Consider the following 13,553-nt stretch of genomic DNA (forward strand, 5'->3'; position numbering starts at 1 on the left):
AGACGAAGGGCATTCAGGTTAGTGTCTCTGCCAGGATACTCCCTATTTAGTCTGAGCTTACAGGGGATTTTCTGTTATTGACCTCCAGACCAAAGCCCTCTAAATCAAATGTGACCTGTAGCAGTTCTGAAAATTCAGTGATAGAAAGATGCAGTCAAACTGGAAGAAGAAAAGACTTCGATAAACATTTGGGAAAGGGAATTTCGTTGAAGTACGCCTAGCAAGGAAACTTTTGCCACTTTAATGGTGTTTGTTCAGGGCATTGGCTGTACTGTCTGTATTTGGGCCAGCTTGTCGTTTACCCTAAACCTCCTCTATTTCCACAAATGAGGGCAGATTTCTGCTATCACTCCAGTATTTATCTGTGCTTGTTGTTTTTACAATATATTTGCTAACTAAATAAAAGCTGAAGTGGGCAAAATTACTGTATATTTGTAGGTGTGCATCTTAAATACGGTATTCAGGTATCACAGTAATGTCAGTTTAAAGACAGATTTTTTTTTTTTCCCCCCCCACTTAAAGCACTGGGGTGTATCAGAGCTGGGTGTACCAGATGATAGAGGAACTATTTAACATGTAAAGGCCTTGAAGAATGTCTTGGAAAAGGCTGGGCTGGAAGTCTGGTGGTCTTGCCAAGTCCTGCAGTGAGACTGTTGTTAAATGCATCAGAGAAATAAAGGCTTTTGTGTCTGATACTGTCACTGAGACTGAGCATCTGGCTGTTGTTCTAGCTAAGGATGTTGTCCTTTGCAACACAGATGCATTTCTGATCAGTTTAACACTCTTGATCTTGGAACAGACTTGTCCTTTAGCTTAAAATGTTCTTCTCCTTCCCAGGTGTTTGCCCATTCTGAACTATTTGATAGAGAGGAGTTGTAAGCTTAGCAACCTTTCTTCCTGTCCAAGGTTGGTGGGTTCCATCGAGGTTGGCTCTTCCATCTCCTCCATATACAAATATTTTCTGCACTTACTCCAGATGAGTCTCTTCAGGTCCTTGTAAAGCCCTGGCATTTACTACCTAGTCTGGAAATATTCCTCCTGGTGTATTCCAGGATCGCATCTCACTCCTTTCATATCTGTATCACTTAATCCTCTCGTAACTAATTTGTAGCCTAAAGCCCTTTTTGACTTGAGTTGCTTCAAATCAATAACATTCTGGGTTACAATAGTTTCTTTTGTTCACAGATGCATGACCTTACATTTTCTATTACTGAGTTTCATCCCCTGTCAGTTAGAAGAAATGGTGGATGACCCTGAATGTTTCCTCATCCTTTTTTTGTAATCGTAATACCTCCAGCGGCACCCGTTTCATCGGCACACTTCTGATTGCGCCAAGGCTCTTAGTGACAACATTAATTAAACAAGTCCGTTGCCAGTGCCAATCTTGATAAAACTCTACTCTAACCTCCTCATTTCCAAATTATCCATTTCAGTTTTCCCTTGGGACAGGTTAACTGCCTTACATCTTCCGTTTTACTAGTCCCGATCTTCTCCTGTCTATCTAATACTTTCTTGTGTGGTACTACATCAAGTCCTTTACTGAAATCTTAGTGGACAAGACCAACACTTCTTTTTATCTAGAAAAAAACAGTTTTATTGCTGAATACTTGATTAGCCTGGTAGGATCTGCCGTTCTGGGGACTCTCACCTGAAACAGGAGGCTTGGCATACTGTAATAGCAACAGTACCACTAGTTGGCAGGCCAGCCCTGAAGCGGTTAGCCTGCTATAGAGGAATTTGCAAGGATAAAGAGGAGAAAAAAAGGCTCTAGCAGCACAGTTGTCAGCCTTACTACTATTGACTTTCCTTTTTCATTATGAAACCGTAATGGTAAATAGGTTTGCAGACTAGGTTCAGAAGAAAAACGGCAGCGCAGCCAGGACATATCCTGGAAAACCCCGACTGTGTCAATCCTCTTCGTTTGTTTTATTTTCCTGTTCGGTAGGAAGCCAGCTGCATACTTGCTATACTTACTTTTGGCATGTAATCGGAGTCGATGCAGCAATGACTTGTGGCACAGCGCTCCACGCCACGAGGCGCTAGTCTCACGCTGTTGAAAATGCTGTCAGCTGCTGTGTTAGTGTGGCCTGAAATGAAAACCAACTCGCCTTTCTAAAATGGGGTTGTCTTAAACACCAATTCACAGATGCTTCAGTCCAGAAAACACCCTTTTCATATCCGACTTTCCTAATCTTAAAATCAGGAGCAACACAGAAGCTGAAAAGGGTTTCTGGCAATGCGAAATCTAGGTGCTTCAGAAGAAATTCTCCTATAGCAAGTTTGAATAAAACAGGAGATACTACTATTTTTTTTTTCATGATGCTTCGTTATCATAAGGCAACGAACTCTACAGTGTAGGGCAGCCAAACACTAGATCTCCTCAGAACAGTGTGAAAAACACCTAAATGAGTTTTCTTTCATGAATTTGAAGACAATGATATGGATATAACCTGTGATTCAGGAAGTCTGTAAGTTAAACCTTGCTCAGAATTGTGTTTTTTTTATTGAGGAAAGCCTGCTTGTGTACCTGCCCTGAGCTCTTCCCTGAGTGTATCTACGCTACTGATGTCCTCGAGGCAGAGCAGTGGGCCAGGGGACCTTTGGTATGGGCCAGTGCTTTTGCCAAGAAATATTTTATTTTGCAACTTTGGCGCGTTTCCTTTGCAGGTGTCGTGTCCCGCTGTGGTCTGGAGGCCTTGGAGGTGGTGAACAACTCTGCCTTCCTTTGGAATGGGCGGGTCGATCAGAAGACCATTGCTGGCTTCCAGTTTTCCCCGAACGGTTATATTTAAATGGACAATAACTTTTATTTATTTGTACAGTAATTTTAAGAGGAGAACTACAGAAAATCTATTTTTATGCAAACCTTCGTTGTTTTTATATTTGCGTTCTTTTATGCAGCGAGTAGCGTAGGTGAAAACTTGTCTGAGGTGACCTTGCCTATCGGGCCATGCTCGGCACAGTTGTAGAGGAGTTTCTGAACTCGCTCATTTTAACGCAACCCTTGTGCATCCTTTAGCTGCCGTCCTGTGACTGCCCTTTCGAAGGACGGCAAAGAAACTTGCAGAAACCGTCTGGAGACGAACTTCTCTGCTCCATTGTCTGTCGACTGCCTTTCCAGCCCTGGCTTCTCACTGATAACGCCATGTTGCTTGTCCTTGGCGCAGAAGTTGTCTTTAGGAGGTTTAATTGGAGCTTTTTTTGTGTGTAATTCTTCGCTCTGTGTTGCTTGGCCACGTAACTTGAGCGATGTCTGCTGAATGAGCTGGCAAAGTGTTCAGTGTCTATTCTGAAAAGTTTGAGCAGAAACAAAAAATGTATTTTCTTCACAGTAGCTTTTGAATATTCTTGCTTAGATTAACTAAAATGCTTTCTTAAAATAAATACAAAGAATGTTAAAGATGCCAACTCTTGATTAGAACGTATGCGTCACTAACACTTAAAGTAGTTTAAGGAATCGTGCTTCCTGCTGTGTTAGCGGCTTCTGCCAGCTGTTCTGACAAGGGAAATGAAAAGGACTGAACTGGAATCTTGGCAGGTAAATGGGGAGTCTAATTTGCACCCTGTTTGAAAAATATTTGACTGTATCTGTAAACTACTGCTGATCTTCGCTTTTCTTAAGGAGCTGGGAGCTCCTGGAAAAGGTTCCTCCTATGCTCTTCTGTTGTGCTGAGGTGAAATACTGTCCTTCAGGGACAGCTTCCTTTTGTAGGAAAGGAATAAACTGCCAAAAGAAAGATAACATGGTGAGCCCCTCTGTGCCACTGATGCCACACAGGGGACAGAAATACATATATTTGTTAGAAATAGATTATGTATTTCTTCCCCATGTCCTACTCTAGTAAGATTGTGACTGCAATTTAAGAGACTTTGTATTTTAAGTGGCATGTTGTAAGCTAAATTCATGGAGAGGATTTTTCTTTCTGCCATGACTTTATCCAGAGGCTCCACTGGCCTTCCATGGGGAAGCGTAACATTTCTCACCTGATCCTCCAAGGCTGAATGATATTTGCCCTGCGCAAACAAGTGCTAATTGACCTCTGTGCCTGTAGCAGATAACAAAGGGACTACCCAATAGGAGTGGTCCCTGAAAAGAGCTGTTGCGGAAACATGTGAAAAATAAGTTAATTCAAATTACTAAATTAAACTAGATTTTTTTACTTTAGAGAATCTGCAGTCTGACAGCACTAGTGCATATGAAGCGTGTGCAGCAACGATAGACATGGTTGCTTTGAAGCTCATTCAGCTCCTGACACCTCTGTGCAGGCGGTACTGTGACTGGGAACGTGCTGGAAATGGGGGTCTGGATCTTTCGTTAAGAGCCACAGTCACTCTGTTCTGGAGAGCACTTCTGGTAGGAGTCAGGTCTGGCCTTGAGTGCAGCTCTACACCTGCAGTACAGACCAGTGTTACCTAATCCTAGTTGCTGCCTTGATTTCTAACTAACCTTGGAGTTCTGGAGAATCATAATTTAGGACTGCATGCTGCGTTTTCCTTTCCGCGGCTTTTGGTTATAAATACTCTTCCGCTTTGCAGAGCTGCTGAAGTAAGGCTTCTTCACCCTTCTCTTTCTGACCCTGTAGGCACTGCTCCTCTATTACTTGCTTTCTGCCACCTCTCCCCAGAGCATGCTGGTGGTCTTTCAGGGCTGTTTTTAGTTGAGACCAGATCCATTTCTCTGGGATACAGAGAGGTTTCTGCACCCTCGCAACACGTGAGAAAATGGCAGAGCACAAGAATGGCTGTTTTACTTCTTTTCTTCTTTGTTTTGCTGTGCCAGGTGAGTATCCTCACAGCTGCTAGATATTTTTAGCTAGTCTGTACATATGCTTTAACTGCTTGAACCTCTGTATTTTATAAATTAATAAAATGCTGTGGTTTTTTACTAATGCATTAAAAAGTGTGGTAATACTGAGCATCTCTTTAGAATCATAAGACACTTTGTTTTTTTAGGTACCACAAGTTAGTAGGTCTTACTCTAATACCTAGCGAATTGGTAAATGAACATATGCAATGACAGCCTCTAATTTAAGTGACTTCTTAGGGAAGGGGGTGGCGGGGAAAATCTTGGAGCTGCTACGTGTAGCTCTCTGAAAACAAGCTCAATATCAAAAGTGATCTAAAGGGTAAATATGATGTCTATAGCTGGGAAAGGAACAGAATAAAATAGAAAAGTGCACGAATCCATGGTATTCTCCTGTTTCAAAAGCTGTATGCAGCTCATTAAGAATAATATAGCTGAGCAAAAAAAGGAAAAATACAGAGAAGTTTGTCAAAGACCTAAAATTTGGGAATGAGAGATGGGAAGTTTGTTAAATTACATGTGTTACAGATAAAATGCGCTCCTGTTTTTTTTGAATGGATGCTCCCCCCACCGTGCTATGAGAACCACGGGGGTGCTGGGGGATGCACAGGTCTCATGTAGCACGTAGATGAATTGCTAAACTTCCTGGTGATAGCAGAAGTGTCGGAGGGCTTAAATCATACCTACTTGTGGAAGACAGATAAATCTGTGAGCGCTTGCTGAACAGTGGTTTAGAGCAAGCTTTGGTTCAGGGAGTTCCTAAACCATCGTTCAGCTGCTGGTGGAGCTGATCTCTCTGTTCATAGACAGTTTTTCTCCCAGCTCCTGGGGGAGATGGCGATGCTGCTGTCCTCCTTTCTCACTGAACCCTAAACATTGCCATGTGTTACTCCTGACACGGTCGAGTAGCTGGTTTTGACGAAAACCACTGTTTTGGTGGCTGAAGACATTTGCCAGTGATAGCTGCTTATGTGGCTTCACATTTAGGAAGAGGACGGCGCTGTCAAGCGCGTGGCAGGGCAACAGGGCTGCGAACGGGTGCCTGGGCTCAGCGCCAGGCTGGCTGGGCTTTGACACTTGATTTTTCCCTAGGTTGGAGCACAGGCAGTGGTGACTAAGGATGTACCACTCCATTTTTATTTTATTGTTAATCTACAGTCACAATCTCTCTTGAAGAAAAAAAGAATGGCTAAACCATGACAGAGAGGAATGCAGATCTGTGATTCAGCTTCGTATTTCAAACAAACAGATAGTGAAGGTGAGACTTTGTTCTGCGTTGGTGGGGAAGAATGTGTTAGTTCTCTATTTTTCTTCCCCTGCAATGAGCCTCATGCACGTTGGAGCGGTTTGTTAGAATGGAGCTAAATCCAGCTGGTGGCCAGTCACAAGCGGTGTTCCCCAGGGCTCAGTTCTGGGGCCGGTCTTGTTCAATATCTTTATTGATGATCTGGATGAGGGAATCGAGTGCTCCCTCAGTAAGTTTCCAGATGACACCGAGTTGGGTGGGCGTGTTGATCTGCTGGAGGGCAGGAGGGCTCTGCAGAGGGATCCGGACAGGCTGGATCAATGGGCTGAGGTCAACTGTATGAGGTTCAACAAGTCCAAGTGCAGGGTCCTGCACTTTGGCCACAACAACCCCATGCAATGCTCCAGGCTTGGGGAGGAGTGGCTGGAGAGCTGCCCGGCAGAAAAGGGACCTGGGGGTGCTGGTCGCCAGCTGGCTGAACATGAGCCGGCAGTGTGCCCAGGTGGCCAAGAAGGCCAACAGCGTCCTGGCCTGTATCAGCACTAGTGTGGCCAGCAGGAGCAGGGCAGGGATCGTGCCCCTGTACTCGGCACTGGTGAGGCCACACCTCGAATGCTGTGTTCAGTGTTGGGCCCCTCACGACAAGAAGGACGTTGAGGTGCTGGAGCGTGTCCAGAGAAGGGCAACGGAGCTGGGGAGGGGTCTGGAGCACAAGTCTGATGAGGAGCGGCTGAGGGAACTGGGGGTGTTCAGTCTGGAGAAGAGGAGGCTGAGAGGAGTCCTCATCGCTCTCTACAACTACCTGAAAGGGGGTTGTGGTGAGGTGGGTGTTGGTCTCTTCTCCCAAGTAACCAGCGATAGGATGAGAGGAAACGGCCTCGAGTTGTGCCAGGGGAGGTTTAGATTGAATATTGGGAAGAATTTCTTTACAGAGAGAGTGGCCAAGCACTGGAACAGGCTGCCCAGGGAGGTGGTGGAGTCACCGTCCCTGGAAGTGTTCAAAAAACATGTGGACGTGGCACTTCGGGACATGGTTTAGTGGGCATGGGGGTGTTGGGTTGATGGTTGGACTTGATGATCTTAGAGGTCTTTTCCAACTGTAATGACTTTGCGATTCTGTAATAGCCTCCCTAAATGCTGGAGTTGTCCATTGAGGCAGGCAGTTGAATCGATTGCTTTGGATTAAGGATGCTTCAGACTAGTTAATTTTTTTCAGTGGGACAAATAACATCACTCTCAGAGATGCAGGATAGCTAGGGGCTGAATTTATCCGGGGAAGAATTAAATACTTGCTACCATCCCCCATCAGGTTCAAGTTAGTCAATACTATTCTATTTTTCTCTAAAATTAAGCATTGCCTCCAAATCATTCATTAGCAGAATCCTCCGTTGATCATCAATCCCAGCACATCTCACAGAGAGCAGAAGGTCTTTTTTTTTTTTTTTTTTCCCCCCTATGTCTGTTAAATATATCATGGTAGCTGGCAGTCTTACAGCTGTTGGAAAGCATTTTTTGGAACTAAATAAATTCACAGGTCTGTTAATCACAAAGACTAACGAAGGCGCTCCCGGCCGCCTGTCACGGAGCAGTTATCTGCAGACAACCAACATGCAGAGGGGCTGGCTGGAGGTATAGATCATTCCAAGGGGGGACACAGGAGCTGGTTGGATTAAGTGTCTCATCTCAGCAGGACGAGATAAGGAAAGCAGGTTTGCCGACCAGTTCTGGAGGTTTGGGAAGGAGGAGGGACGGGAGGTGTGGCGGTTGTTTTCAGTGGAAGCTGCAGGCCACGACGTCGGTGCTCCTGTGATCCTGATTCTTCAGCTAGAAACGTTCCCTTTTGCGAAGGGTTCAGAGGAAGAATTTAATTTCTTCACGGCTGGAGAGGTAAGAACGAAGTTATTGACTTGTGTGGGCGCAGAAGCGAACTGGCGTCACTCGTGGACTGACTGAACCTAGAGAAATGTTTTTGCAAAATAAGGAAAAATGGGGAAACCTGCAGCTTAATCCATCAGGGATGGATACAGGCTATTTCCTAATTAAAACCTTTAGCACTGGAGCACCCAGTTCACATTCATTGTTCCTCCTCTCTCACCCTAAACTTTGAACACCTCGCTCTTTTGTTCCATTAAATAGCTTCTGCCTTCCCCCATCAAAGGAGGCTGTTTCCTCAGTGCATAAAACACTAAGGCTGTATTTGCATTCTGTTTGCAAAGTATGATCCAGGTACTCTCGCAGGCGAAATCTAAAGACACCTACGTGCGGCGGCTGACGTTGCGCAGAAACATCATAGAGAGGATTTGAAAAGGTAATGAGCTCGTGTGGTTCAATCTGTCAGTCTCTGTTGTTCTTTCAAGATTCTTCGTACACTCTTAATTGAATTTTGCTGAGGCTTTTTGAAGTTCGAAGCAGTGGTTTGCTCCCTTTTAAGCTTACTTAGCTTTCCTTTATTCTGAGAGAGCTGCAGGATCAGAGAATTGAGATTAAATTGTTTTTAAATGGAAACAATGTGCAGTCTACAGGCATTATTCACACCTCCTTGCAGTGCTCGGGCTCGGCACAGCCTTGTGCTTGCTCCCTGTTCAAAGGGCTGTTTGCCTGGAGTGCAAAGCGTTTCCCAGGAAGACAGGCAAAGAGGGAAGTTGGAAGCCACCATCCTGCCATGCGCCGCCGTACGCGCAGGGGCATAAAACCCAGAAGCCATTGACACTCGCCCTCTTGCAGCTTTCCTAGGAAGTTTGGGTTTTAAGGTTTTTTAAGAAATAGGTTTTTAAAGCGGCTTTGTGGATGTCTTGCACACTGTGCTGAGCCGTGACGTGGGTCCCAGCCCCACAGCGAGTGACGGGGACACCCATGTGCCCTGTGCTGGGATCAAGACCCTGGTTGCATTGCCCTGCTACCTCCGGCTCCCCTAATCCCAGCAAACCTTCTGGGAGAGTTGGCTCCCAAGCAAAAGAAAGGCACCAAGGTTTACTTAAACTCTACTAATGAGAAATAAATTTCTAGAACTGCCCTGATACATGCAATGATGTGGGAGTTTGAAATCCCAGCGGCAGAGAAGAGGGAAGGGTCTCCTAAGGATGCTCCTGCATGAGGATGTGTGTCTCAGGAGCAGTGTACTGAGCTTGTGTTTCACTGGGAAGTGATATGAAAGGGTTGTGGGATGCATCAAGTCCTTCCAGGGATGAAAATACCTATATGTAAAGCTAAGATGGTGTATATGTAAGGCTTGGACCTAGATCTAGCGCCCAAGAACCATCAGTGGGTACTTATGACAACTGCTGGTAGACACAGCCAGAACAAAGCTTGTATTTAATTTTCATTACGTGATCAGCTGGATTTGGACAAAAACTAGATCCATAGAGATTCTGGGAGGCAGCATCAGTGAAAACAGGCATCTACAGAGGAAGTTGAACATAGTGACTTAAGATTTTTGGGGTTTTTTTTTAACCTGTTCCCTTAAACCAGCACCAACTTCTGCCAAAGACAGACAGACATGTGCTGAATGACTTGAGCTGACAGTTTGTGACTGAGGAGCTTCAGCCTTTTGCTGCATTAAAGACTGAGGTGAAACCCACCACATTTGGCTTTTTCCCACAATTATAAACAAACTGGGAGGGGGGAATAAAGCCAGGTGGATTGTTACAAGTGTTTAAAACCACCAAAGCAGCTCAGTGAGTCAGTGCAGGGGCTGGTGGCCTTTGGAAGGGGACTTTGGGCATAAAATCCCGCAGGGCCATCTGTGCCCCTGCGCCAGCCGGCTGAGACAGGGAAGGGACAAAAGGGGAAGAAGGCAGCGATGTCGATAAATCGATGCCAAACCACTTCTTTCCCATTTGGAAAAGAACTTGAGATCAGCCCAGAGACTTCGTGCTGCTGTTTGCCCGAGGTCCGAGCGGTGCCGTTTTACCTCAGCTTTGTTTTTCCGAACAACAGACTCCTTATTCTCATTAAACAAAGCTGATGAGCACAGCCAGATCGTGACTGCTGTATTTTTTTTAAATCAGGCTCCTTCCTGGCTCCTGCTTCTCTTGATTTAATTTTCTCCTTTTCTTACAGATTTGCCGCAGATTCCCTGAGCCCCTGGCGTGACTGCTTATTGCACTGAAGGCAGGAGGCAGCCTGTGCTGCTGCTGCACAAAGGATGTGAGTGAGGGAAAAAAACACAATTCTGAGCTGGCAGAAGGGGATCGATCCTTGAGAACAGGTCAGATCCCCGCCATCCTGCGCTGCTGGCAATACCTGGCCTCGCCAGAGAGGCTGCCCAGTGTTGTTAGGTATTTCTAGGTATTATTTGCCTTTTTTTCTCCTCTATTTCTCTTTGGGGTTTTTTCCCAGTTCATTTTTTTATAATGAACAGAGCTGCTGGGGTCTTGGGAAGCAGTGGAGCTAACCGCGGCTTAAGAATTTGCAGCCGGATGTAGGATGTGCCAAACTAGGATCTGTAAACAGATATTTTTTTTTATTTTCCCCAAACTAAGCAGCGTCTGTTCTGCTAAATTCATCCCTTTTAAATGTAGAAGGGTCTACTGGATGTAAAAATTGCCCTTAATATCAATGACAGCAGAGCAGCTGAGCCGCTCGTACCCTACTCTACCATGTTTATCTCCGTGTTGGTGTCCTCTCGTTTTATGGCTCAGTTCCTGTAACGGTGGTGCTTCACCTTGGCCATCTTACGAATCGCTCCAGCGCTACCAAGGCAGGGGCAGAAGATAATTTTAAAGCAATGAGGAAAAAGCATATAAATAGAAGCAAGAGAAATATTGAAGCTGGCAGAGCTTCTTTTCAAGTCAGGAAGCACAGGACTACAGCAAATGAAATCACGGCGCGAGCCCTGGTGCTCCTGCCCTGAGCAGGTTATTACTGCTCCAGCTGCACCTGGCACCCCTGTGCCACATCCTGGCCATGTCCGATTGCAGAGAGCATGAGCGTCCCGAAAAGTCGGAGCAGGAGAAACGCAACAGGCTAAAATTAATGCAGAAATGAGCATGACTCACCTTTTTCTTCTTCAAAGTATTTTAAGCTGGTCACAGCTGTTTTGCCCATGAAAGAATGGAGCAGTTTCCTTTAATGACTTGCTTTCTCCATGCCTGCTTGCTTAGCAGGCTGCGAAGGAGCTGGGCACAGGCACAGCCCTCGCTGGTGCTCTCCTGCTTGAAAGCATCGGCCTCAAAACGCCTCTGCCTGACTGGGGCTGCGATGGGTTACTGAGTGGGGAGGATGCAGCACGAGCACCTGCTCCGCAGCAGTGACCCGCATCCTCCCTTGGCACCATTTCAACCTGGAACAAGGAAATTTGGGTCCTTCCCAGCCCCAGGTTTCATTCCCACAGGCACGGGATCGGCCACAGTGCCTGGTCTGTTTGGGTTTTACAGGCAAATTGCATTTTCTTGACTTTCTTCATCTTTTTAACAGTTGCATAAGCCCGTGTCTGCTTAATCGACCTCATTCCCATCATGAAGGGAGAAAAATGAGGAGCTCCAGTTTGTCAATACAAATCACCTCGGGGGGCGTGGGGGTGTGGTGGTTTTTGCATTTTTTGTGTTGCGTTTTTTTTTTGTTTTGTTTTCCATCCAGGAAGCTTCAATACTATGTTGCACCAAGTCCCACGTAAAAGCTGTCAGGTTTGGCCGCTGAAGACAACGCTGTCTGCATTTAGCCGACCTCAAACGGCAGGACGATTCACGGCTGCACAAGACAGAAACATTTCACGGGCTGCGGCAAAGCACAACTTCTCTGGGATTTCAAAGCTGCTCTCCCGTGTGCTATTAATTACATGCCAGCTCTGTAAGAATGATTTACTTGTACTCACAGGGGTGCTGTTTTCATGGAGGAAAAAACTCCAAACCCTAACATAATAACCTAAACTTTCACAGTATTGCAAAAAACATGTCATAGCCAACTGGGAAAGGCCTCAGGGTGGCTGATTTGCTACCAGGACCCTGCAAATGAGCAGCCTGGCCAGGGAAAAAGCCAACACACCTCAGCCAAACTGAATTTCTCTATTAAAAGTCTTTTGGTGCTCAATACTGCTTCCTCCTCCCTGCACAGCCAGGGCAAGGCCCTCTGCTCATTTTCAGCCAGTGGCATGAACTTTAAGTGGTGGTGGGGGAACCCCCCCAAAAAAACAAGACCAAAGATTTGTTTGATTTATTTCTTGGCAGGGGCTGCAGAAGAGGTTAGTCACAAAGACTGCTGGCACCAGGCCTGCACTTCACCTAAATGTGAGACACTTGTTGCAAGCCAGCAGTAATGGCACGGGGTGTGGGCACCGGCCTGGCAAAGATTGTGACCGTGTCCGTGGTGTACAATCCTCTTTGCAAAGAGCTGCTGTCCGTATATCGCGCTGTCACAGCGACGTCACCCGTAGGCAGGGCTGCCAGTAGGAAACTTGCTGCGTGTCTCCAGCCGCATCAGGATCCCTCTGAGCTCCCCAATTTGTTCTTTGAATTCCTGGTCCCACTCTGTCACCCCGTGTTAATGAAGCCTAGCTCAAGAGGTGGCCACAAAGCTTCAAGCATGACCATGGGAAGTATGCACACAGAGCCTTTTTGCCCAATAGGGTCTCGTGTTTCCTTTGTGCTTCCCCTTTTTTGCAGCTAAAGAGGTCTGCAATCTTACCAGACTTCGTGGCTTTCTTACTGTTCATGAACACAAGAAAGCCTAAAACCCTTCAGAACAGCTTTAGAGGGAAGTGTGGTTTTGCTTTTCCCTCCCTGCAGCCACACAGGAAATGATGTTGCCTAAAATTCTGTCCATGCAACTGCAGACCCCACAAGCCACACTAAAACCCATGGAAAATTCACACACTGAGCAGAGCCAGTGCCCGAGACCCTCTGACCCCATCCCAAACCCCACTGGTGCGCAGAGCGGCAGCAGACAGGACATATGCCAGGAACATGCGTTGGAGGAACTCCCTGTCCTCGGTGGAAGCAATGGCTTGGAGAAAAGTACAAACCAGCTATTCATTTGGCTGCATTTATATCAAATGGACAAATCAATACATCACACTTCAAAACAACACCAAGCCTCTGCAGACAAGCCCGGAGACTTTTGCAGGAGCTAAGCCAGTGCAGCATGAAATCACCCCAGAAAGAACACACAAAGAGGAAGCTAAAAATAAGAAAAAAAAAATTTGCTTTATTTCTTGATAAAGCCGCTAGTAAAATCAAAACACATTGGCCTTAAAGAAACCCCAAACATATCAGATATTTCCTAGGTTTGCCAGAGGGCCATGCTTTCAGACGCACAGAAGCAGCGAGCTTTTCTGGCCAGTACCTCCAAAAAAACTGGGCTGTCAGAGCTGAAAGCGTCAGAGTGATTCATAATTGTGTCAGTGGTACCAGAACAACAAATTTTGCGGAAAATTTTAAGGATTCTGCACAGAAATTGCATCCCCTCTCAATGCATCCCTTTCCATCTCCTCTGCTTTTACGGTGTCAGAAGCTTAACACGCCCCATTTACCAGTGTCTTGGAGGATGAAAAAAAACAGTTCAACAAAT

Source organism: Phaethon aethereus, assembly GCF_964289735.1.
Source record: "Phaethon aethereus genome assembly, chromosome: 3".
In the NCBI taxonomy this organism is placed as follows: domain Eukaryota; kingdom Metazoa; phylum Chordata; class Aves; order Phaethontiformes; family Phaethontidae; genus Phaethon; species Phaethon aethereus.